Source organism: Staurois parvus, unplaced genomic scaffold (genome assembly GCF_062004578.1).
Source record: "Staurois parvus isolate SC_StPar_1 unplaced genomic scaffold, SC_StPar_1.0 ptg001621l, whole genome shotgun sequence".
Taxonomy (NCBI): Eukaryota; Metazoa; Chordata; class Amphibia; order Anura; family Ranidae; genus Staurois; species Staurois parvus.
Window position 1 is genome coordinate 284085 of NW_028319417.1, and position 26779 is coordinate 310863.

At 42.5% G+C, this 26779-nt stretch overlaps 1 long non-coding RNA gene across 2 annotated transcripts in view; it reads left to right on the forward strand.

Annotated features, from left to right (window-relative positions):
• Nucleotides 1-26779, forward strand: part of LOC149435040 (uncharacterized) — a 214676-nt gene that overhangs the window by 45458 nt on the left and 142439 nt on the right. Inside the window, exons 2-3 of one of the 2 annotated variants that reach the window (XR_016308567.1) lie at nucleotides 4915-5089; nucleotides 24400-24591. This is a non-coding gene — a long non-coding RNA (uncharacterized LOC149435040). The remainder of the gene's footprint in view (nucleotides 1-4914; nucleotides 5090-24399; nucleotides 24592-26779) is intronic. The other variant, XR_016308568.1, reaches the window with a different exon arrangement.

Consider the following 26779-nt stretch of genomic DNA (forward strand, 5'->3'; position numbering starts at 1 on the left):
GCATGCTTTACACAACTGCATCCCCTAAAAACAAATGTCTGCACCAGGAATATTGTATGAAGAAGAGAATAACTTTATTATAAATTACAGAAGACTATACAAATGTAAATTACAGGAGACTATACAACTGTACATATTAAACCATACACCATATACCAGAGAGGTGTATAAACTCTGATAATACCAATAACCAACACCACCCTCCCAATAAACTGAATACAAACAACAACAATGCAAAAATGTGAAGGAAAATAAAGATAAAATATACGGAAAAAAAGCAAAAACATACCAAATAATAATTGTAATTAAAAAAAAATACTAAGCTTTCATAATGGTACAAACTCCACAAGAAAAAATACCCCCTAAAAAGAAATGTCTACCAGGAAAACTGTATGAAAAAAACAAGAAGAAAAACTGATAAATTACAGGAGACTATACAACTCTACATTTTAATCCATATACCATATACAAGAGATGTGTAAACATTTGATAACACCAATAACACTGTTCAACAAATTTTTATTTTTTGCCAGTTTTGGAAACAAAAGGATCCATTTCTTAATGAATTTCACATTCTGAGTTCAAATATAACAATGAAATTTGTCAATTGGCTCTAGTTTTTCTGTAAACGGAAAGTTTTCTACTATAGGCGTAATGACTACATAATGCACAATAATTATATAGATAGATGTCTTTCCACAAATATAAAGCAAGTGATATTGACTACATAACAAAGCCTAAATGGCATAATATATTGCATAGGATTACCAAGAAAAATTATAGCCATAAGCTAAGTTGAATCATTTTAATACTTAGGATTCTCACTAGTTTTGTCTTCAGTTTCTGTCGGTTTTGCTTCTCTTGGCTTTTCTCTTGTATTCGAGGAAAGGGCTATCTCTTACAACTGCACGTGACTACACGCTTCAGGTTCTTCCTCACTTGACTCAACCACGAAGGATTCTGGTGCTTTAGGAATTGATAGCCCCTCTCCATGAGGAACTGGACGTATTGCCGATGGAATATTTGGATAGTGCACAGATAACTTTTTCTTCTTATTTAGCCCATTTACAATTGGAGGCACCATACAAAAGTAACAATTACTAACATGATCTGTTGGCTCTCTCCAAATCATTGGCACAGCGAAAGGCATAGATGCCTTTTTTCCATTCAACCATTGCTCCAGTGCCGTCCCACAAGAATTGCAGCATATATGTGGTGCCCAGCTCTTGTCCTGGTCTCCTATCTTGCAGCCAAAATACAAGTTGTAGGCTTTCTTAATCATTCCTGTTATCCTCCTTTTTTGTGAGATAAAAGTTATTTCACCGCAGATATAGCAGAAATTATCTGCTTTATTCACACAAGTTCGAGGCATTACTGAGTAGCCTATATAAGCAGAAAACGAAATGTAAAGACGCTGTCCAACTACAATCAGCTACAGATACTGCAGCTTTTATGCAGTGAAGTGATGCAATTAAAGGCTAATATTGCATCATCTCAGTATACATGCAATTTTCTATTGGTCACCAGTATCAATTGCGCAATATGCAGCTGAAGTTGCATCATAATTTTGAATGGCTTACGTCATTAGATGGGTGACTATATCATGGAAACTAGAGCCAATCAACATTTTTTAGGGTCATTTTCATTTTCAGCACCCCAAAATTATGTAAGATTAGCTAATTTTATGCCCAAAACTTTTTACCTGTTGAACAGTGTAACCAACACCACCCACCCAATAAACTGAATGCAAACAACAACAATGCATAAATGTGAATGGAAAAATAATCATTATAAAATATATACATACGGAAATAAATAAAAAATTCCAAATAATCCGAATTAAAAAAAAAATTACAAGCTTTCATAATGATACAAACCCCACAAGAAGGAAATACCCCCTAAAAACAAAATGTCTGTACCAGGAAAACTGTATGAAAAAAAAAACAAGAAGAAAAACTGATAAATTACAGGAGAGTATAAAACTGTACATTTTTTATACCATATACAAGAGATGTGTAAAAATTTGCTAAGACCAATAACCAACACCACCCACCCAATAAACTGAATGCAGACAACAACAATGCAAAAATGTAAACGTAAAAATAATGATTATAAAATATATACATACGGAAAAAAATCAAAAAGCAAAAAAATACCAAATAACAATCCTAATAAAAAAATAAATTCTAAGCTTTCATAATGGTACAAACCCCACAAGAACAAAATGCCCCCTAAAAACAAATGTCTGTACCAGAAAAATTTTACGATAAAACAAGAAATACATTACCTGCGTTCTCTGAATGAATTTTACAGATAATAACATATAATTTTCTCCTATATATAATTATGAAATGGATGATTTTGCCAGAGGTGCCATGTAAAAAGGAAAACCAATTGGCTGCAGGTGACTGTTAAATATCGTGACACTTGTAATATTTAAGTGTCCTTCTTAGGCGTTTAGGTAAATTGTTCTAGTGCCAGGCCGATTTAAAACTGTGACTTTTATTTAACTTACACTTGGAAACAACATACAATGGATACAAAAGATAAAATAAAATACAGTTTAGTGTAGTAAAACAAAAGTATAAAAAATAAAAGCTGTAGCTATAGAAATGAAAGAAACTTTAGAAAAATACTGAGCTTCTTGCCCGTTCTATTGTGAAGTAGCAAATGAAGAGTATTTCAGTCATTAACAGAAGACAACGGTGTTGGAGTAGCAAGGCTTGTAGGCATTAACCCCCCTGGAGGTATTCCTGAGTGTAGCTCGGGGTTAACTTTCAGTACCAGAAGCGGTAACCCCGAGCTACACTCGGGAATACACAGCAGCGTTGGTCCAGGATCCCTCAATCACTTACCTTGTCCTTCGCTCCCACGATGTCCCCCCTGCAGTGTCCCCGGCCATCTCCTCTGGCCAATGCCGGCATCCATCTTCTGGGTTCCATTCCCTGCGATGTCGGGACGTACGGGGGACAGAACCGGCGGGAAATTAAAAAATTTAAAAATGTGGCATTCACTCATATATATATATATATATATAAATACAGAGAGCAATAATACAGCAAAGAGATGACAGAAAGAAGTTTAAGGAGGTAGATTACTTGCCAAAGTCCTTGGTTTTAAGCAGATCAGGTGTGCTGAACAAAAGGGTGCCGTTCTCCCAAGTTGGTTCCTGATGTTAAAAGGGAGAATTCTTCATCCACTCCTCCAATCCTGACAACCTCTTTTCTAGGAACTCAGCAGGGTGCAGAGAACCAATCGCCTCATTTGGGGAGGGCTGTTTAGGCGGGGAGCTCAGGCTATGACCAAATCCCTCCCAAGTTATACCATGGTCAATAACTTTCCCTAGGTACATGTAGCAGCCTAGCCACTAGTAGATTAATATACAGAATGATATCCTGAACGTCCAGACATCAAATATGCCATATCTTACTATTTCAGCTAGAACTATATGGCTTTCTACTCTCCTAGAGACTTTAACTAGGGGTGTAAGGTATCAGGTGACTTGTATTAAAGTGACCTCTCAGAATATATGCTTTGCTTCATTGTAAGTATTTCCTATCGTAAGATATGAAATTATATGGAAAAGTGGTTTTAAAATGGGATGTGTGTTTTACCGCTATCTTGGAATGTCTTTCATGTCCAGTGAAGGACTGGTTTATAGCTTTACGATCATCTCCAAACAAGAGTCTCACAGACATACTGGGCCCAGGCTAATTGGGGTTTATAACCATGAAGCTACCCAGCTGTGCCTGATGTCTTGTGAACTCAGCATACACACAGCCCACATTCCTGAGGGAGGGGGATTGGATGGAGAGAGAATGATTCAAGATGGAGGATCTGTAGCAAGATGGATGACCACGTCCATCTCTGTACGTACAATTGCTACACCTCCCACTCTCATGGTTGGCACGCTGGGCTTTAATAGATGATTTTCCAATAAATAAATCAGACCACTTTGATGTTTTATTCTCCTTATATGTTGAAACATTAGAATCCCAGGACAACCGCTCCTAAACTCCAATATACAAGTTCCTCCTCCTAATGCTCCATACTCCAGTGACCATGTAAGAGAAAAAAAAGAGAAACCTCCAAATGGTGCAGTACCAACTAGATGATTCTTTATTGCCACAATACAGTGCCACTTACAAGATGTAAATAAGTGATAAAGATATTAGCTTTAGTAAGCTCTTAGTGTAAGTAAAGCCAAATCAGTGCTCTCACCACCGCCGGCCCTCGAACTTTGACGCTCCCGCATCAGTTGCGGTTCCAGTCTGCGTCACTTCCGTTTGCAGCACATCCATGCCCTGATGCGTTTCGTCACTTCCGACTTATTCATAGGGGATCCCCCCAGGTCAGTTAAGGGCCCCATGTACACTGCAGCTGATAAACTGACATTCAGGAGCCTTTCTGCATTTTTTTCAGCAGCCCCTGAACTCTCCCTAATGTTCTCCTATGTGTCCATGTACACATCGCCATTTACAGGCAGTTGAGTTTACAGTCATTTTTTTGAACGCACCAAACTTACGTTCAGGAGTAGATTTTATCAGTGTTTCAAACGCCAAACGCTTGTAAATGCATGTAAACGTGGCTAACCGCATTTTTAAGCGTTTGCGTTTAGAAGCGTTCTTTAACTGTTCCATATCCAGATGCTGTCCAGAGCCTTTTTTCATCATCAGAAATGCATGCAAAGCATTTTCCATGTATTCAAATGGACCCCGTACACCAGCGCAGTCAGTTCCAGGTTTTGTGTGAAGGAACAAATGGTAGAACGCGCCGCATTATGCTCATGATGGGATCCATAGTGAATACAACCAGAAAAGACAGGACATCTCAACACATACTGCTCTCTCTGCTTCTGCTCTCTCTTATTTTTCTCAAAATGACTGAAATAGTCCATTTTTTACTGTTTTACAGTGCATTCTGGGCATTCTAGAAAGTCTCCTGCTGTTATCTTTACAAAACGCTTCTAAATGCAAACGCACATAAACGGGGCTAAACAGACGTTTTAAACCTACGTTTTCCAGAAGTCAGTTTCCATCGTTCAGAAGTGTTTTCCAAACATCCCGTGTACATGAGCCCTAAGCCAGAGGTAATTCTTCGCCTAAAAATACCTGACATGATTTCTTCACCTTTTTTCATTTCTTTCTCAATCAATTTGTAATATTGTTTCATTTTAATCATAATACAGATTTGAAATAAAATCATAACAATAAATATAATAATGAATGGATGTAATAATATATTTCCGGCAGCTGCTGTTACTGAGGTTTTTTCGCCACATTGATACAGTACTTTTAAATTTTGACCACCTTGAACGACCTGAAAATTCAGACCAATCATGTCCTATCTAGTAGATTTCCCTGTTCATGCTTAAATATAATTTCTGCTTTCCCAAGTTCTTCAGACAAAGCAATTAATAATCCCTTATGCTTTTGTATGATGTCTGCCCATTCCTTTCATGGGAACTCATCTGCCGTACTTGAGATATATTATATTGTACAGGAAGAACACACACATATTTCATAAGCATGTTAATTTATTCCTGATAAGATCTCCTTCTATACAATAGAAGCCTGGACTCCTGCTGGTGTGCAGGATAGGAAGAAAAACTGTTTCAGTGTCTGTCATGACTTGAAAACAGACCTTCCTTTGTCCTACAAGAATGGGTGTGTGTGTTCAAGATGGAGACCGGAGCGGCCGCATAATCACTAGCTCCGGCACCTTGCAACTGAATCTGCTGCCATCTGGGCAGCAGCGAGGCATCGGCGGGCACCAAAGTTCTCTCTGACCCTGCCCGCACCTAGAGGAGGGGAGCGGAGTGACTTTGGCCCCTCTCTGTCAGGGCTCCAGGTATGACCAGAGGTGTGTGGACCGACACAGGGAAACACAGACTTCAGGTATAGCATGTAACACAATATAATTTATTAAAGGCAACACAAACAAACGCAGTGCAAACAACCAAACTCAACACTTACATAAATATGTACAACCAGGTGCAATAAACCTTAAAACTGATAGGTACCAGTGCAGTCAGGGCTGGAGAGGTGGAGCGGTCAGGCAGGCCGAGCCCACAGCACGGATTTCCTCAGGGCACGGGGTCTAAGTCCCAGCCTACTGTTCACCAGGGCCCCTGATGGTGGGGATGAACTTGGTGCAGACTGGAACCAGGTCCAGACCCCTGAGTGCGTCCGGCTGTGGTAGAGAGTACTGGCAAGGGAGTGCGGGAACGGAGTCTGATGGGAAGAGGCAGGCAGACTTAATGAAGTGATCCGTGTGGGATGGATGGATGGATCGTCGGGTGAAGTAAGCGTAGTCAGGCAGGCCGGGTCGGTATCGTGCGGGCAACGAGGTACAAGAGGAGCGAGCAGAGAATGGTCGGGGTCACAAGCCAGGTTCAGCAGGTTGCGGGCAGCGCGGTACCAGGGATCAAGCAAAAGAGTAGTCAGGCAAGCCAGGGGTTAATCAGGAGAATAGCAGGATCAGGAACAAGCAGAGGTCGGCAACGGAATGAACACAGGAACAGAGCAGGTAAGAGACAGGATACAGGGAACAGGGCACATGGGAAACATACACCAAGGCCCTGATCGATCACAGGCCTGGTCATTCGTTAAATACACTTCCTGCAATCAGCTTCAGGTGTTGGCTGACTGCAGGAGTGAGCTTCTGGCTGCTGAGAGCACCCGCTGGTCAGCCCTGGTACTGCAGCCCACACGGCAGGTGAGTCCCACCACCAGTGCTGAGTCCATTCCTGACACTCTCTGTGGCGGCAGACACACCCGGCCTGATATGGCCTACCGCGATCTATCCTCTTCACATAATCTGCTGCCGTCCGCACAGCGGAGCCTCTAGTGGGCACCGGAGGCCTTTCCGACCCTCGCCACACCTGAAAGAGGGGAGTGGATTGAGTTTGGCCCCTCTCCGCAGCAGCTGGCATAACCGGCCTGTTAAGGCCTACCGCAGCCTGCCACGACATAGCCAGGCCCCCGTTCCTGACACCATCTGGCCCAATCATGAGTACAGCCAGCGGGGGGGGGGGGGGGGAGTGCAGCCAGCACGCATCAGGTCCCCTATTAGTGCTCCAGGGACTGTGACAAGTGTCTGAGGCCTATATTATCATAAATGCAGCCCCTATTGGGCCTGGAGGCTTGCGGTGGCCTGCAATTGCCTGGGAGTCAGATATCTGGGCTCCCTATACCCCATCTGACCAGCTCTGGGTTCTAGAGCCCTGGAGATCCTGTGCCACGCAGTCCCCTGAGCCTTATCTGGCCCTATTACAGTGGTTGGGCCAGCATCTGGTTCTCTGGCCCCTATTGCACATAACCACCACAACTGATACCCACTTATAAATTCCATATGTTGAATCTCATTTTTACAATATAGAAAGTGTGCTTAGACGCCTGATTGCATCTATGTAACCAGGGGCAGACTGACAACTCATGGGGCCCCTGGGCAATAGGGGATCATGGGGCCCCTGTGTCCTTGCCCAAACTCAAAAAAGCCTATGAAAAAGGTACCAGGGGCATCTCATGGGGTCCCCTACTGACCCCCCGGGCAATAGGGGATCATGGGGCCCCTGTGTCCTTGCCTAAACTCAAAAAAGCCTATGAAAAAGTTACCAGGGGTATCTCATGGGGCCCCCTACTGACCCCGGGCCTTTGGGCAGTGCCCGGGTTTCCAAATGGTCAGTCCGCCCCTGTATGTAACTATATCCTTGCACCGGTACCGGGCGTTATAGGTCCCCTGGGGTCATTACTATACTTGGTTATACAAAATACAATTGATCACCCCCAGGAGACTTCCTGTATGCTGGCCACCAAAAAGAAAAGTAGGGGTAATGCTCAAAAATCCCTTATGACATATTTAATGAAAATGCACGAGATTTGCAGCATGCCTCAAGATATCACAGAACAAGCATCTCCATCTGGTTCCACACAGGATATCGCAGTCCATCCTTCCGCTCACAACAGTGAGTATGCACAGCATCTTACTAAGGGGGATTTGGAATCTTGCCTGGAAACTATGTACACCAAGTTAGATTCCAAAAATTCCAATCAGAACTCCACAAGAGCACAAACATCCTCTCTCAGGAAACAGCTGCGTTGGGCTCCGGCACTGACCGACGAGCTCAGCTTAGCTTATGGCGAGCTCTCCAGAGATCACGTTCACTTACAGACGGCCTTTACGCAGTTGCAGGCGCAGGTTGAGGATCTGGACAATCGCAACCGCGGGAATAATCTATGAGTTCGGGGAGTCCTAGAGACTGTGACTGACCTTTCACAAGCCACAAGCAAGCTATTCCGGTCCCTCCTTCCGGACCACGATACTGGGTCCTTTGCTTGTTATCGCATCCATAGAGCTCTGCGCCCAAAACCTCCTAATCATAAACCGCCTTGCGACATTGTCCTTCATATGAAAGATTTCCTGACCAAAGAAGATATACTCACTGCTGCTCGCAATACTTCAACAATCACGTTTGAAGGTTCAACTTTGCAAATATTTCCGGATGTCTCTCCGGCTACATTGAAGAAACGCAGAAAAATGAAGGAAATCATATCCACCCTTTTTTCAACTCGTATCCGCTACAAATGAGGCTTCCCCTTTAAACTGATAGTCCCACACAATGGTAGCACATACATAGCTACAGCTCTTCATGAAGGCCGAGAAATCCTGGCTAAATTAGGCCTGGCAGACGCCCCCTCACCTCAACGTCCATCTTCCACTCCTCAGGTATCTCCCATTTGGCATACTCCATCTCCACGAAGGGAAAGGAAAGGAGGAGAGGCAAGAACAGGATGAAAGGATTTTTGGACAATGCTGAGATCTCTTCATATTCATACGTTTATTATGTTTGATTTCCTCTTCAGCTATCTGGTCGCACAAAAGTTCAGCAAGGGTTATCGGACCTTTACTTTACCGCTAATGTTTTAGGACTCTTGGACACGTGACCCCACCCTGCCACCTAGCATGGCTGGAGATGTCACCGCCCAGTTGCGGGGGTGACAGCTCTGTTTCCCGTGTTTCACGGCTGCAGAGTTTGGGCCCGATTGGCCCTTTGCTGTTAATTTTTTCTGTTTTTTCAGGAAAGGCAGATAGCCTACCTGATCCATGGTTTATAGCGATTCCTTTAGTTGTAGGGGCTCTTAAAGTCCCAATTCTATTGCTTTTTGTTTCTATTTCTCTGACAATTTTGGTACATGATGTTGTTTATACACCAATTTGTGGACATCCCGGACGCCATATTGGGACTTGGATGCTCCATAAATTGATACTGGCGGATTTTGCCTTCTCTGATGTGGATCCGAATGTTCCACTGTTTAAACAAACTATAAGGGATATAAATGTGAAATACGGTACCCAATAAATCTACTAAGCTATCCCAATATTCATAAAAAACTTTCACCCTTGAAAGTGTGAATAATCATATAGCAATATGAATGAGTCCCCACCTTATAAAAATCCCCACCCTATACTTAGTGGCAAACAAATCTTTAGGAAATAAATCTCCAAAAATTACAAATATAAAAGTAAATAAATAACATTAAATAAAAAATGAAATAAGTAAAGTCCTTTTCACAAATATGGTGAAATTAATACCCAGTGTCATTAAAATCCAAAATTATAAATAAATAAAGCAATGTCCAGACTCCAACTTGATAGTCCTTTAAAGATGTTGAGCCCTTCCTCTGGCTGCCAAGAGGTTGGAGAATGCCTCAAAGAAAAACAAACTCACAATAGTATTATATTGTTATTGAGGTAATACACTATTGTGAGTTTGTTTTTCTTTGAGGCATTCTAAAACCTCTTGGCAGCCAGAGGAAGGGCTCGACATCTTTAACTACCTGCCGACCGCAGATAGCCGAATGACGGCTGCACTGCGGCCGGCCAGTTCTGGGTGGACGTCATATGACGTCCCCCCAGAACGCGCTCTCCTGCGCGCCCCAGGGGGCGCGCACCCGGCGATCTCCGTGATCGCTGTGTCCTACGGACACAGCTGATCACGAGATGTGGTAAAAGGCCGATCATACCGGCCTTTTACCACGTGATCAGCGGTGTCCAATGAGACGCTGATCACAGGGAAATGCAAGTGCCGGTTCTCGGCTGCACTTTCCTCACGCTGTCAGATCGTGAGGAAAGTACTGCCGAGAACCGGCAGTTGTCAGAGCGGGGATCGGCACCGATCATCAGGGCACTGATGATCAGTGCCCTGATGATCGGTGCCCAGCAGTGAGACCCGCAAGTTCCGCCCAGCAGTGCGCCCACTAGCTCCGCCCACCCGTGCCCAGCAGTGCCCCCACCTGTGCCCAGCAGTGCCCCCACCTGTGCCCAGCAGTGCACCCACCTGTGCCACTCTGCAGTGCCACCTACCTGTGCCCAGAAGTGCCACCTACCTGTGCCCAGAAGTGCCACCTACATGTGCCCAGCAGTGCCACCTACATGTGCCCAGCAGTGCCACCCTCCTGTGCCCACCCACCTGTGCCCACCAGTGCCACCCACCTGTGCCCACCAGTGCCACCCACCTGTGCCCACTCACCAGTGCAGCCCAGCAGTGCTGCCAGTCAGTGCCACCAGTCAGTGCCCAGGGGTTGTGCCAGTCAGTGCCCAGCAGTGATGCCAGTCAGTGCCGTCTATCAGTACCCATAATCAGTGTCACCTATCAGTGCCGCCTATCAGTGCTGCATATCAGTGCCGCCTATCCGTGACCCCTAATTAGTGCTGTCTATCAGTGCCGCCTATCCGTGCCACCTCATTAGAACTGCCTATCAGTGCCCTTTAGTGCTGCCTATCAGTGCCCATCAGTGCCGCCTATCAGTGCCCATCAGTGCCGCCTATCAGTGCCCATCAGTGCTGCCTCATCAACGCACATCAGTGAAGGAGAAAAAATACCTGTTTGAAAAATTTTATAAAAGAAACAAATAAACTTTTTTTTTTTCAAATTTTTTGCACTTTTTTTTTTATAGCGCAAAAAGTAAAGTGCCCAGTGGCGATTAAATACCACCAAAAGAAAGCTCTATTTGTGAGAAAAAAATGATCAAAATTTCATATGGGTACAATGTTGCATGACTGCGCAATTGTCAATCAAAGTGCGGCAGCGCTGAAAGCTGAAAATTGGCCTGGTAAGGAAGGGGGTATAAGTGCCTGGTAGGCAAGTGGTTAAAGGACTATCAAGTTGGAGTCTGGACATTGCTTTATTTATTTATAATTTTGGATTTTAATGACACTGGGTATTAATTTCACCACATTTGTGAAAAGGACTTTACTTCATTTTTTATTTTTTTATTTAATGTTATTTATTTACTTTTATATTTGTAATTTTTGGAGATTTATTTCCTAAAGATTTGTTTGCCACTAAGTATAGGGTGGGGATTTTTATAAGGTGGGGACTCATTCATATTGCTATATGATTAAAACTATAAGGGATACCTTTCAGATGAATACCATAATGCTGACTGATGTGATTCTTATTTGCCATGGCAATCCAGTGTATCTCACATAATGTCCAGGGGTTCAACTCACCAAATAAGCGTAAAACTGCCTTCCTTCAGTATAAACGACTAGAGGCAAAAATTATTTTATTACAGGAAACTCATTTTGCATCCGCTAAACACCCGATATATTTTCATAGATCTTACAAACAGGGGTTCTACACCTTACATTCTACTAAAAGTAGAGGCGTGGCTATTTTTGTACACAACTCATTTCCCTTCGAAATTTAACTTGTTTACCGCGACCCTGAGAGCAGATTTATCATTATTAAAGGTACCCTCTCGGGTCATGAACTCACAATCGCTAATGTCTATGCACCAAATTTGGCGCAAGCATCCTTCTTTTCCCGTTTTTTCAAAATTCTTGATAGGTTTCTATCCACTCATTTATTGGTGGGAGGTGATTTTAATTTGGTAGCTAACCCCCTTTTAGACAGAAGCTCATCCTCACCATCCTTCCAGGCCTTCCCAAAATCCCTTACCAAAAAATTAGATACACTTCAACTGGTAGACTCCTGGAGGGCACATAATGTAAGAGCTAGAGATCATTCATTTTACTACCACCCACATGACTCTTATGCTAGACTAGATTATATCTATTGTTCCCCATTCTGCTAGATAACTCTAGGAAAGCTTGCATTCATTTAAGCCCCTGGTCGGATCATAATACAGGTGAAACTCAAAAAATTAGAATATCTTGCAAAAGTTAATTTATTTCAGTAATGCAACTTAAAAGGTGAAACTAATATATGAGATAGACTCATTACATGCAAAGCAAGATAGTTCAAGCCGTGATTTGTCATCATTGTGATGATTATGGCTTACAGCTCATGAAAACCCCAAATCCACAATCTCAGAAAATGAGAATATTGTGAAAAGGTGGAATATTCTCGGCTCAAAGTGTCCCACTCTAATCAGATAATTAAGCCATAACACCTGCAAAGGGTTCCTGAGCCTTTAAATGGTCTCTCAGTCTGGTTCAGTAGGAATCACAATCATGGGAAAGAATGCTGACCTGACAGTGGTGCAGAAAACCATTACTTTGCTTGATTGGCCAGCAAACTCGCCTGACCTGAATCCCATAGAGAATCTATGGGGCATTGCCAATAGAAAGATGAGAGACATGAGACCGAACAATGCAGAAGAGCTGAAGGCCACTATTGAAGCATCCGGGTCTTCCATAACACCTCAGCAGTGCCACAGGCTGATAGCTTCCATGCCACGCCGCATTGAGGCAGTAATTGCTGCAAAAGGGGCCCAAACCAAGTACTGAGTACATATGCATGCTTCTACTTTTCAGAGGTCCGATATTGTTCTATGTACAATCCTTGTTTTATTGATTGCATGTAATATTCTAATTTTCTGAGATTGTGGATTTGGGGTTTTCATGAGCTGTAAGCCATAATCATCACAATGATGACAAATCACGGCTTGAACTATCTTGCTTTGCATGTAATGAGTCTATATCTAATATATTAGTTTCACCTTTTAAGTTGCTGCACTGAAATAAATGAACTTTTGCACGATATTCTAATTTTTCGAGTTTCACCTGTATTATCGCGCTATCACTTTCATAGGTTTAGCACCTACCCCCTACTCCTGGCGACTCAAAGACTCTATGCTTACGGATACTAACTCTTGCCAAGAAGTAGTTATTTCTATTCAAGAATACTTTCAGTCAAACACAACTCCCAATATCTCCCCGGCCATCTTGTGGGTAGCCCATAAGGCGGTACTGCAAGGCCGCCTTACTTCCATGGCTTCTAGAAATAGAGAGCGGTGGAAACAAATTCAGAAACTTACCCGAGAATTAGAAGCACATTATAGAGCTCATGTTGGCAATCCATCTCTCCTTAACAAAACGATGTTATCGCAAAAGCGTCTAAAACAGGGCCAGACTGACCATTTGGAAACTCGGGCACTGCCTGAGGGCCCGGGGTCAGTAGGGGGCCCCATGAGATGCCCCTGGTACCTTTTTCATAGGCTTTTTTGAGTTTGGGCAAGGACACAGGGGCCCCATGATCCCCTATTGACCTGGGGCCCCATGAGTTGTCAGTCCACCCCTGGTCTAGAACTAAATACTTTACTTTCCCAGAAAACTTAAAAAGTTCTACGCTGGTCGAAGGCCTCCTTTTTATTACATAGTAACTCAGTGTCTACTATGTTCGCACGGAAATTAAACCATTATACGACCCCCACATATCTACAAGTTACATATTAAATCCGGCAGTATCTCCTCTCTTCTTTGTGAAGTCCTGGGTATTTTTGAAAATTTTTATTCCACCCTATTAGCTATCCCGCAACCAACTGCTCCCCTAAACAGCTCATGGCTTGATTCTATACCCCTCCCTGCTCTCACACCCTCTCCGATATCCTCTCTCAATGTCCCATGCACTTTGGAGGCCATTAGCGCACTAAGAACTTCCACAGCACCGGGCCCTGATAGGTTTACTGCCAGTTATTATAAACATTTGTCCCTACATTGGCTCCCTTTTTGATGTCAGTATTCAATGATTTTTTGCAGGGAGGCAGGTTTCCCGAGGAGATGCTGTTGGCTAACATGTCTCTATTGCCTAAACCACTAAAAGACCATCATCTACCTCAAAACTATAGACCAATCTCAGTAATAAACAATGATCTGAAAATATTCAGCCGCATTCTGGCAGATAGGTTGGCCCCTATTATCTCCTCTTTGGTCTCTCCGGACCAATCAGGATTTATCCCAGACAGACTTATCATGGACAACATTCGTCTCACATTAAATGTTATTCAGGATGCCAATTTTCATTCTAAAGAAGTTTTGTTGCTGATCCTGGATATTAACAAGACTATTGATAGTCTCCTCTGGCCCTATTTGTTTTCATTACTGCAGAAGATGGGCTTTAGTGCAGAATTTCTGTCTGGTGTACATGCTTTATACGACTCCCCCAAAACAAGAATAAGACTTCCAGGATGTAATTCTGATTTTTTGTACACTGGGCATGGGCACCCATCGGGTCTGTCCTCTTTCACCCTTGTTATTTGCGTTAGCATTGGAACCCTTGGCAATTGCAATAAGATCACATTTGGACATTTCTGGTCACCCATTATTGGTTTCTCATTTCAAAATATGTATGTATGCAGATGATGTTATACTTTTCCTTACTAAACCGTTAATATCATTGCCTAATTTATGCACATTATTGAATGACTTTGCTACAGTATCAGATCTTTCTGTAAATTTTACTAAATCAGTACTTATGCCTATCAATGTTCCTGATTCCCTGAGTGCATCTCTCCGCAATTCTTTTCCACTTTGTTGGGCCATAGATCAGATTTCCTACCTAGGTATTAACCTCACTCCCAGATACTCGAAATTATTTGCTGCTAATTACCCACCATGTGTGTAGCGCCTCTCTACTCTGTTGAAGATCTGGCATGGATACCCTATCTCATTCTTGGGCACAGTCACGGCGGTAAAAATGAATGTCTTGCCTAAATTACTTTATTTATTTAGAACACTCCCAATCCCTGTCTGGGAAACGTTCATAGATCGCTCAATGGATGATTAACAATTTTATCTGGCGTAAAAAATGTCCTCGTTTCACTTCATCGGTTCTATACCGGGGCGTAACGGATGGGTGGCCTCGGTCTTCACAATTTCTGGTTTTACTACCTGTCGGCCCGTTTTGTACAATTATCACAATGGGCGACTATTAATTTCCAGATCCTGTGGATCAGATTTGAATCTCAATCTATACATCTGTTCTATCTACCAGGCATATTGTGGTAAAAAATTCCTCCCCGCTCATTATTGATCCATAATTCCATTGTTGCCCAATCATTGATGCTTTGGTCACGATATAAACTTAAATTAAATCTGGTCTCCTCTGTCTCTCCAGGTTCATCATTTTTTGGCGACCCGAATTTTATCACGGCTTTTTCCTCTCCACAGGCGTTCCATTGGTGGTACGATAGATCCTTTATCAGGTTATCTGATTTTCAAGGAAGAAGATCTTATATCACCTTTAACCACTTGACCTCCAGAGGATTTACCCCCCTTAATGACCAGGTGTCTTTTTGCTACTCGGCGCTGCACTAATTCAACTGATAATTGCGATGCTGCACCCAAACAAAATTTACGTCCTTTTTTTCACACAAATAGAGCTTTCTTTCAGTGGTATTTGATCACCTGTGCGCTTTTTATTTTTTCACGCTATAAACAAAAAAAGGCCAAAAATTTTGAAGAAAAACAAAATTTTTTAATTTCAGCTATAAAAAATCTATAGTAAACTCAAAGTTGGTTATAAATTTAGGCCAAAATGTATTCTGCTCCATGTTTTTGGTAAAAAAAATCCCAATAAGTGTATATTGATTGCTTTGTGTGGAAGTTATAGCGTCTACAAACTATGGTATAGATACTGCAATTTATGCCATTTTTTTGCTATACAGCGCTGCACTAGTTTAACGGACAATTGCGCGGTCATGCAATACGGTACATAAATTAAATTTACATCCTTTTTTTTCCCACAAATTGAGCTTTCTTTCGGTGGTATTTGATCGCCTGTGCGGTTTTTATTTTTTGCGCTATAAAAAAAAAAGCTGACAATTTTGAGGAAAAAAAACAATATTTTGGACTTTTTGCTATAAAACATGTCCAGTAAAAAAAAATTTAAAAATCAAATTAAATCATAAATTTCTGCCAAAATGCATTCTGCGACATGTCTTTGCTAAAAAAAAAACCCAATACGTGTAAATTAATTGGTTTACATGAAAGTTATAGCATTTACAAATGGCGGGAAAGATACTGGGATTTTTAGGGTTTTTTAATACTAATAATGGCGGCGATCAGCGACTTATGGCGGCGATCAGTGACTTATGGCGGGACTGCGGCGGACATTCTGACATTGGGGGGTACTGACTTGGGGTCACTGATATCCCCAGTGACACCAATACAGTGATCAGTGAAAAAAAAAAACACTGACACTGTACTAATGGCACTGGGGAGGAAGGGGTTAACTTTATTTTGCAGGGAAAGGGTTATCTATGTGAGGGGAGTGTTTTACTAGGGGGCGGGGGTGTGTACTGGATGGGGACAGGCTGATCAGAAGAGAGAAACTCTTCTGTCCTGATCAGTTTGTCCTCGAGCTGTCAGGGAAGTGACAGAAAGCACAGCTACTGCAGCTGTGCTCTCTGTCACTGATTGGCGCCGATCGCCGGGAGATAGCCGGTAAGGACCGGCTGTGACCCGGTGACTGACATCCGCGGCTGTGATCGGCGGGACAGGTAGGGTGGCGGCGCGCCTCGCGCGTGCCCCCTACCTGTTTACAAAACACACGTTTTAAAACGTGGTTTTGCCTGCCCGTGCTTCTCTGCCGCCGTATTTATACAGTGGCTGGGTGGCATGTGGTTATTATGCTACGTATACTTTTTGATATCCCGCTTGAGGAGTATCATCGATATCGACAGATTAGACATTTTCTTAATTCACATTTTGGCCTTATACCTTCATCTCCGATTTCGTCTTTCGAACACATTAGCCGTGACTCTCCCAGGGGCAGGGGTCTTATTTCAGATTTGTATCACCAATTTTTGGTTAGTTCCTTTCCCACACCCCCTCTTTATAGACAGAAATGAAAAGCTGATAGTGGTATCACCTTTTCGGATGAAGATTCGGATTCCATGGTGGATAACATGCGTAAGAGCTCTAGATCCATTTCTGTCCGTGAGACAGCCCTCAAAGTATTCACCAGATGGTATTATACCCCATTTAGACTACACGTCCTGTATCCAGGGATGTCCCACCTATGCTTCCGTGGCTGTGGTCTTGCTGGTACCCTAGTGCATACATTTTGGGCTTTCCCAAGCCTCTCCTTGGTGTGGCGCAAGATCTCTGAGGTAGCTTCTGCACTGGTGGGTGCCCTGGTTCATCTGACTATACAGTCCTGCCTATTGGGAGCTCATATCTCAGGAGTTCAGACTGAAGTTATGAGGCTAATCCATACCATTTGTATATCCACCCTATGGGCTATTACCCTACACTGGAAATCTCTCACGGTACCATTGGCCACTGTTCTGCATAGAGTTGATGCTGTGATGCTCATGGAAAGAATTCATTATACTTTACTGGACAAGATGCACTTGTTTAATAGAAAATGGGAAATTTGGGGAACTCATAGACATTTACTATATGACTAAGGAACACCCACGTTTGCATTGATTGAGTTACTCTGTTGGTAGATGTATTACTCTGCCTACCTCTCTATATCACTCATGTACTTACACTCTTTTCTCTCTTCTTCTCTTTTCTTTTTCTTTATGTGATTGTACCATTTTGAAATGTACACTTCAGCTGTGCCTTGTTTCTGTTTTACATAACGTTTGAAGCTGTAATGTCATTTTACAGTCTATTTCTTGAAAAATAAAATCATTTGTAAAGAAAAAAAAATAAATAAAAGAATGTCACTTTTTCTATTCTTTCTGTAATGAATGATTATGGAAACAAGAATGAAAAATGCCTTTGTCCTGTTTAGGCAAACAGATTACCATATGTTTTGCTCCATAAGATGCACCTAGATTTTAGAGGTGGAAAACAGGAAAAGAAATATTCTGAACCAATGGAGATGACCAGAGACTGCGGATATAGTACAGGAGATGACCAGAGACTGCAGACACGGTACAGGAGATGACCAGAGACTGCGGACATAGTACAGAAGATGACCAGAGACTGCGGACACAGTACAGGAGATGACCAGAGACTGCGGACACAGTACAGGAGATGACCGGAGACTGCAGACACAGTACAGGAGATGACCAGAGACTGCGGACATAGTACAGGAGATGACCAGAGACTGCGGACACAGCACAGGAGATGACCAGAGACTGCGGACACAGTACAGGAGATGACCGGAGACTGCGGACACAGTACAGGAGATGACCGGAGACTGCGGACACAGTACAGGAGATGACCAGAGACTGCAGACACGGTACAGGAGATGACCAGAGACTGCGGACACAGTACAGGAGATGACCGGAGACTGCGGACACAGTACAGGAGATGACCAGAGACTGCAGACACGGTACAGGAGATGACCAGAGACTGCGGACACGGTACAGGAGATGACCAGAGACTGCGGACATAGTACAGGAGATGACCGGAGACTGCGGACACGGTACAGGAGATGACCAGAGACTGCAGACACGGTACAGGAGATGACCAGAGACTGCGGACACGGTACAGGAGATGACCAGAGACTGCGGACACGGTACAGGAGATGACCAGAGACTGCGGACACGGTACAGGAGATGACCAGAGACTGCGGACACGGTACAGGGGATGACCAGAGACTGCAGACACGGTACAGGAGATGACCAGAGACTGCGGACACGGTACAGGGGATGACCAGAGACTGCAGACACGGTACAGGAGATGACCAGAGACTGCGGACACGGTACAGGAGATGACCAGAGACTGCGGACACGGTACAGGAGATGACCAGAGACTGCGGACACAGTACAGGAGATGACCAGAGACTGCATAGTACAGGAGGTGACTAGAGACTGCAGACTTTTGGGGAGTGCAGGGGGGAGGCAACGGGTACCTGAATTTGACAGGTACCCGCTCTCACTTCCGCAGAGTTTTCCCCCCTCCCTCCCTGTAATCTTCTAGGACACGTGACAGGTCCCAGAAGATTACAGGGCCATTTGCAAAGCGTGGTGCTTCTCGCCCATGCACAGCGGGCACCCGGCTTTGAAGCCGAAAGCTGGACCGAGGAACAGGTAGGACCACTGGAGGTCTGCAGAGAAGAGCCGAATGTCTGGCCTGGTATTCTAACACTGGGGGAAGACCAGCCCGGCCGCTCCATATTCGCTCCATAAGACGCACAGACATTTCCCCCCATTTTTTTTGGGGGGGGGGGGAAAGTGCTTCTTATGGAGTGAAAAATACGGTACTTTTGACTGGCATTGTAAACAAGATAAATCTAGTTGTTCTGGTTCACATCTATTCGTATCCAAAGCAAAATCTGTAAACTGTAGTTGATAATATAACAAACAGTATTACTAACTGGCAGTCCTAAGACTGTAACTGGAACTAATATTTGTTCTTTCCCAGCTGTGGGAATCATTGACGTACCATAACATTCTTGCTGATCCTACCCACTTATTTACCCAGAAATCTGTAGGATTTTTTGCAAATACATATTCATTAGGTAAACTTTGCAAAATGCTTAGAGGAGTTATTCCCCTTTGGAATGATTGTGCAATTATTTTAAAACTGGTAGAATAGTCTGTCTGTATCTCTAGACATGTCCTGGCAATGTGGGAATGTTGCTCTCTGTCCAATAAATTGAAAGTAACATCTTGTAAACGGACTACCGATGGGCCTATAACCGTAGCGGTCTTCATTAACATATTGTCTGACATTTGATTTAAATTCCTTTGAACTTTAATATTTTCACTTCCCACTAAGCCTGCAGTTTCCAGATCAGACTTTAATGTATTAATATCCATACCAGGGGCGGACTGACAACTCATGGGGCCCCCTGTGTCCTCACCCACACCCAAAAAAGCCTATGAAAAAGGTACCAGGGGCATCTCATGGGGCCCCCTACTGACCCAGGGCCCTCGGGCAGTACCCGAGTTCCCAAATGGTCAGTCCGCCCCTGATCCATACTAATATCACCCAAACCGTCCTCTCCACTCCTCGCACAACCTCCTGCTCTCTAGCTCCCTTGTCTCCTCCTCCCATGCTCATCTCCAGGACTTCTCCAGAGCTTCCCCCATCCTCTGGAACTCTCTACCCCAATTTATCAGACTATCGCCTACTCTGCTCACTTTTAGGCGATCTCTGAAAACCACTCTCTTCAGGGAAGCCTATCCTCCCTCAGATAATAATGGAATCTGCTACTCCTCCTACCAGTCCATCCCCCACAGTTATTACCTTTTTGTACCACTAGCCCCTCCCTCTGAGATTGCTAGCTCCCAGGATCAGGGCCCTCCTAACCCTCTTGTATTGAACTGTATTGTTGCTGTATTGTCTCCCGTTATATTGTAAAGCGCTGAGCAAACTGTTGGCGCCATAAATCCTGTATTACAGTAATAATAATACTATTGGTAATACTTCCATAGTACCAACTCCTCCAAGAATTCCTTCTACGATACCTCGTTTATTATTATTATTTTTATTATTAGTTCCAATCCATTTATTCATACCCAATTCCATGTTATTTAAATATTCTTGACATTGAGGATACTTTGATGAAATTTTCCTTTCAAAAATGTTAAGTTTCCTAAATATAAATCACAAAATGTCCTTCTCTCAAGAGATGTCTGGATTCGGAAATGGTTGATTTGGAAGGGACTAGCAGGACTACATTTTTCATTACTGCACTTAGTTTTCTCAGGAGATAACATTTTAACATTTGCAGTATTACATTTCATAGGATTATTTTCTAATGATATGCAACACTCATATACAGGGGCAGACTGACAACTCATGGGGCCCCCAGGCAATAGGGGATCATGGGGCCCCTGTGTCCTTGCCTACACTCAAAGCACACCCAAAAAAAGCCTATAAAAGGTACCAGGGGCATTTCATGGGGCCCCCTACTGACCCTGGGCCCTCGGGCAGTGCCCGAGTGCTCGAATTGTCAGTCCGCCCCTGATCATATATACCTGTGTCATTAGGATTTGGACTAATGTGATGATAAATAAAGTTATTATTTGTCCAATCTATATTTCCAAGACTACTCTTGCGAATTATATTAGTTGAGCTATGGAAAAGACCACCCAAGAATTCACCATTATCTTCCAGGTTAATAAAGAATTTTGAGGTAAGTGTATTTGTGTAGTACATATCAAAGTTAAATTATCCTTTCTTTCAGTAATTTCCACTTCCATTCCGGACACTTTCACCCCCTTCCTGTCCAGGCCAATTTTCAACTTTCAGTGTTATCACACTTTGAATGACAATTGCGCGGTCATGCAACACTGTACCCATATGAATTTTTTTGCATTTTTTTGAGACCGATAAAGCTTTATTTTGGTCATATTTTATCACCACTGGGATGCTTATTTTTTTGCTATATAAATGAAAAATTCCACAAATTTTGAAAAAAAAGTGTTTTTCTTATAAAATTTTGCAAATAAATAGTATTTCATCGTAAATGTTGGCCAAAATGTATTCTGTTATCTGTTTAGTAAAAAAAAAAATAACTCAAATTAGTTTATAATCAAAAATTATAATTTTTAAACATTTTTTTTACTTTTTTTATATTATTTGTTTTTTTTCACATACTGTCACTCTAGCAGTACAGTGTCACCATGGTGACACTGTACTACTTGTGGGGGGTGATGAAGATTTTTTTTAATTTGCACTGATTGCTTTTACACCCATAAAGGCTGTAAAAGCAATCATTTCTCCTTCTCTCTGGCTGCATTCTTGCAGCCATTGAGAACTACTGAGTGAGCTGTGATTGGTCACAGCTTGTCACATGGTACAAGGCTGTTGTGAATAGTCCTGTACCATGTGACCTCTGTGACCATTCACACATTTCACACGTAGTAAGCAATGATGTCACAAGTGACATCTTGCTTACTACTCTGCATGTGATCACTGATTGGCCAATCAGTGATCACATGATTGGGACCTCGCACAGCGGGCACCGGATCGCGGTGCTGCGCGCTCCCAGGAAGCATGCACAAGCAGGGTGCGGGGAGGCCGTTTATAAGCGGCCACCCGACCCTGCACTGTCACCGTCCGGCCATTTATATACAACGGCCGGACAGAAAGTGGTTAAGAGCTTATGTAGATACTTTTATATCTGGAATAATCAAATCTACAACTGTAATAGTCTCTCTCCCTTTAACGTGAGCTAAACCTCTTGTTGTTTGAAAAGACCATACTCTAATTACATCTCCTTTTTCATCTCCAATAATTTTTAAGTGTTCAGGATCCATAAACTGTAATTAATATTGGGTCAAACACCAAATATCTGTTCTGGATCCCCCTACAGAAGAAGAACCTACTCTCTCTCGTTGCATCACCGGTCCAAATTGTAGACTCATTTCCTTTTAAAACTATAGACCAGAGTGACTCTCCTAGGGGCAGGAGTCTTATTTCAGATTTGTATCACCAATTTTTGGTTAGTTCCTTTCCCTCACCCCCTCTTTATAGACAGAAATGGGAGGCTGATAGTGGTATCATCTTTTGGGATGAGGATTGGGATTCCATGGTGGATAACATGCGTAAGAGCTCTAGATCCCTTTCTGTCCATGAGACAGCCCTCAAAGTATTCACCAGATGGTATTATACCCCATCTAGACTACACGTCCTGTATCCAGGGACGTCCCACCTATGTTTCTGAGGCTGTGGCCTTGCCGGTACCCTAGTAGTTACATTTTGGGCCTGCCCAGGCCTCTCCTTGGTGTGGCGCAAGATCTCTGAGGAGGCTTCTACACTGGCGGGGGCCTGGGTGCATCTGTCTATGCAGTCCTGCCTATTGGGAGCTCATATCTCAGTCGTTCAGACTGAGGTTATGAGGCTAATCCATACCATTTGTATATATCTACCCTATGGGCTATTGCCCTACACTGGAAATCTCTCACAGTACCATTGGCCACTGTTCTGCATAGAGTTGATGCTGTGATGCTTATGGAAAGAATTCATTATACTTTATTGGATAAGATGCAATCATTTGATAGAAAATGGGAAATTTGGAGAACTCAGACATTTACTATATGACTAAGGAACACCCATGTTTGGATTGATTGAATTACTTTGTTGGTAGATGTATAACTCTGCCTACCTCTTTACTTACATTGCTCATGTACTTAACCTCCTTGGCGGTCTGATTCTTTCCGATTTTTTTGTGCTGAAAACGGTACATTTTTTTGCATGGAAATATGTAGTTTTTTTATTGTAGGCTGTAATTTTTAGGAATAACTCACTGAAATCTGTCCGAACAAGAGTCTAGTAAACATTCCGGGTATGATAAAATTTGAAACACGAAATCATAAATTATAATTGAATAAATAATCATAAAAAATAATATAATAATAATAAATTTAATTCAATAATATAATCAAACCAAAAACACTGAAATTTGAAATACAGAGGAAAATTCGCACATCACTGAGGAAAGTCGCAAAATCGTTTTCAGTGTCTGATGAGGAATTTCCCCCACGAATCATTATCACTCAATTCTGCAAGTGGTTCTGATTTACTATCGCTGTTCTAAAACCGCTTTTGACGTAAAGGGACGCTTTTTGGACGCCATGGACTTTTCTAAGTTTCCAGGCTGAAAGAACATTCAAAATGCAGGCAGGGCGCCGGACAAAGCACTCGGGACAAAATGTATGTGAAATGGTTTGAAACAGCAATGACAGCAAAAATGCCATTTTTAAAAAATTTCAAATTTCCTGCCGGTTCCGGCGCCCGTACGTCCCGACGTCACAGGGACCGGAACATGGAAGCCGGATGCTGGCATCAGCCGGAGGAGATGGCCGGGGACGCTGCAGGGGACACATCGCGGGAGCGAAGGACAAGGTAAGCGCTGCAGGGACCCCCAGAGCAACGCCGCATGGTAAGCCCGAGTGCAGCTCGGGGGGGGTTACCGCTTTTGGTACTGAAATTTTACCCCGAGCTACACTCGGGATTACCGCTAAGGAGGTTAAGTTCTTTTCTCTCTTTTCTCTTTCTTTACTCTACATGATTGTACCTTTTGAAATGTACACTTCAGCTGTGCCTTGTTTCTGTTTAAGCTGTAATGTCATTTTACAGTATATTTCTTGAAAAATAAAATTGTTTGTAAACAAAAAACAAACAAACTATGGACCAAAATCCCATATCAGTTAAATTACATTGATATGTACCAGTTTTGATTATGTACATATGATCCTTGCATTTTTGTAAACTTTGTTTCGTATTCTATTCTAGCTTGTATTTCAAAAGAGTTATTATGAAAAAATACAGTTCCATACAAGTAGCTCCAAAACCTCTACAAGCAAGTCCATACAAGTCTACGGCTGTGTCAGTATCACTGTTTCTTGGAAAACGTCTCTTGGTTTCTGGATAGCGAGTCTTTTATGTAGAGTCTCAGACTTGTTCTTCTCTGCTGGAAAAAGTCATGTAAGTTTTTATGAATAAAAATGTGATTAATAAAAAAAGGAGTCCTGTGATGATGAATTTTCTCCCTTTAACCACTTGCATTCCTGAGGATTTACCCCCCTTAATGACCAGGCTTCTTTTTGCTACTCGGCGCTGCACTAATTCAACTGATAATTGCGCGGTCATGCAATGCTGCACCCAAACGAAATTTACGCCCTTTTTTTCACACAAATAGAGCTTTCTTTCGGTGGTATTTGATCATCTGTGCGCTTTTTATTTTTCACGCTATAAACATAAAAAGGCCAAAAATTTTGAAGAAAAACAATATTTTTTACTTTCAGCTATAAAAAATATATAGTAAACTCAAAGTTGGTTATAAATTTAGGCCAAAATGTATTCTGCTCCATGTTTTTGGTAAAAAAAAATCCCAATAAGTGTATATTGATTGCTTTGTGTGAAGTTATAGCGTCTACAAACTATGGTATAAATACTGCAATTTACGCCATTTTTCTGCTATAAAGCGCTGCGCTAGTTTAATGGACAATTGCGCGGTCATGCAATACGGTACATAAATGAAATTTACATTCTTTTTTTTCCCCACAAATTAAGCTTTCTTTTGGTGGTATTTGATCGCCTGTGCAGTTTTTATTTTTTGCGCTATAAAAAAAAGGCTGACAATTTTGAGGAAAAAAAAACAATATTTTGGACTTTTTGCTATAAAACATGTCCAGTAAAAAAAAAAATGCAAAAATCAAATTTAGTCATAAATTTCTGCCAAAATGCATTCTGCGACATGTCTTTGCTAAAAAAAAAACCCAATACGTGTAAATTAATTGGTTTACGTGAAAGTTCTAGCGTTTACAAATGGCGGGAAAGATACTGGGATTTTTAGGTTTTTTTTTATACTAATAATGGCGACGATCAGCGAATTATGGCGGCGATCAGGGACTTATGGCAGCAACCAGCGACTTATGGCAGGACTGCAGGACTGTGGTGGACATTCTGACATTGGGGGGTACTGACTTGGGGTCACTGACATCCCCAAAAACACTAATACAGTGATCAGTGCAAAAAAAAAAAACACTGACACTGTACTAATGGCAATGGGGAGGAAGGGGTTAACTTTATTTTGCAGGGAAGGGTTATAGGAGTGAGGGGAGTGTTTTATTAGGGGGCAGGGGGGGGCGGGGGTGTGTACTGGGCAGGACAAGGCTGATCGAGAAAGAGAAACTCTTCTGTCTCGATCAGCTCATCCTCGAGCTGACAGGGAAGTGACAGACAGCACAGCTACTGCAGCTGTGCTCTCTGTCACTGTTTGCCGCCGATCGCCGGAACATAGCCGATAACGAGCGGCTGTGACCCGGCGACTGACATCTGTGGCGGTGATCCGCGGGACAAATAGGGCGGCGGCGCGCCTCGCGCGCACCCCCTATTTGTTTACAAAGCACACGTCTTAAAACGTGGTTTTGCCTGCGAGTGCCGCCCTGCCGCCGTATATGTACAGTGGCTGGGCGGCATGCGGTTAATGTTCTTTCTTTCTTTCCGATGTTATCAATATTTCTTCTTGGAGTTTAATGTACGTGAGAACCTCCTGCGCTCCTACCTAAAGCCTAAAATCACTATAACTAATGAAGCTGCCAACATCCAATCATATACCTAATGATCTATGAGCAAATATCAAAATAAATGACGTAGCGCTAATGTCAGAACTGCATATATAAAAACGCACATATGAAGTAAAAGATATATATCAAACTTCTATGAACAAAAATAATAAATAAAAGAATATATGTGACATATGGCAAGGTACATATCAAGACTATATCTCATAGGCTATATGCTGTGAGATCTAAATATACAGCATGATCTCTCAATGATCAAGAACAAGTGAAAAAGGATAACGTGAAAAACCAATATGTGAAGAACAAAGTGAACTCAATAACCACACAAATGTGTGTGTAGATCGATCCTAATGGGATCTATACATGGTGTAAATGATCCAAAATAGTCCAATTGGGACTAGTGCATATACACCGTGTTCCACATTATTATGCAAATGATATTTTTCTCATTTCCCTCAATAATTGATGTAAATAACAGTCGGCATAATTCTCAGGTTACAACTATAAGAGTACAATTCACATTTTATTGAACAAACCTCCTAATGATAACAGGATTTTTGTTCCAAATTATTCCGCACAGGAAGTTT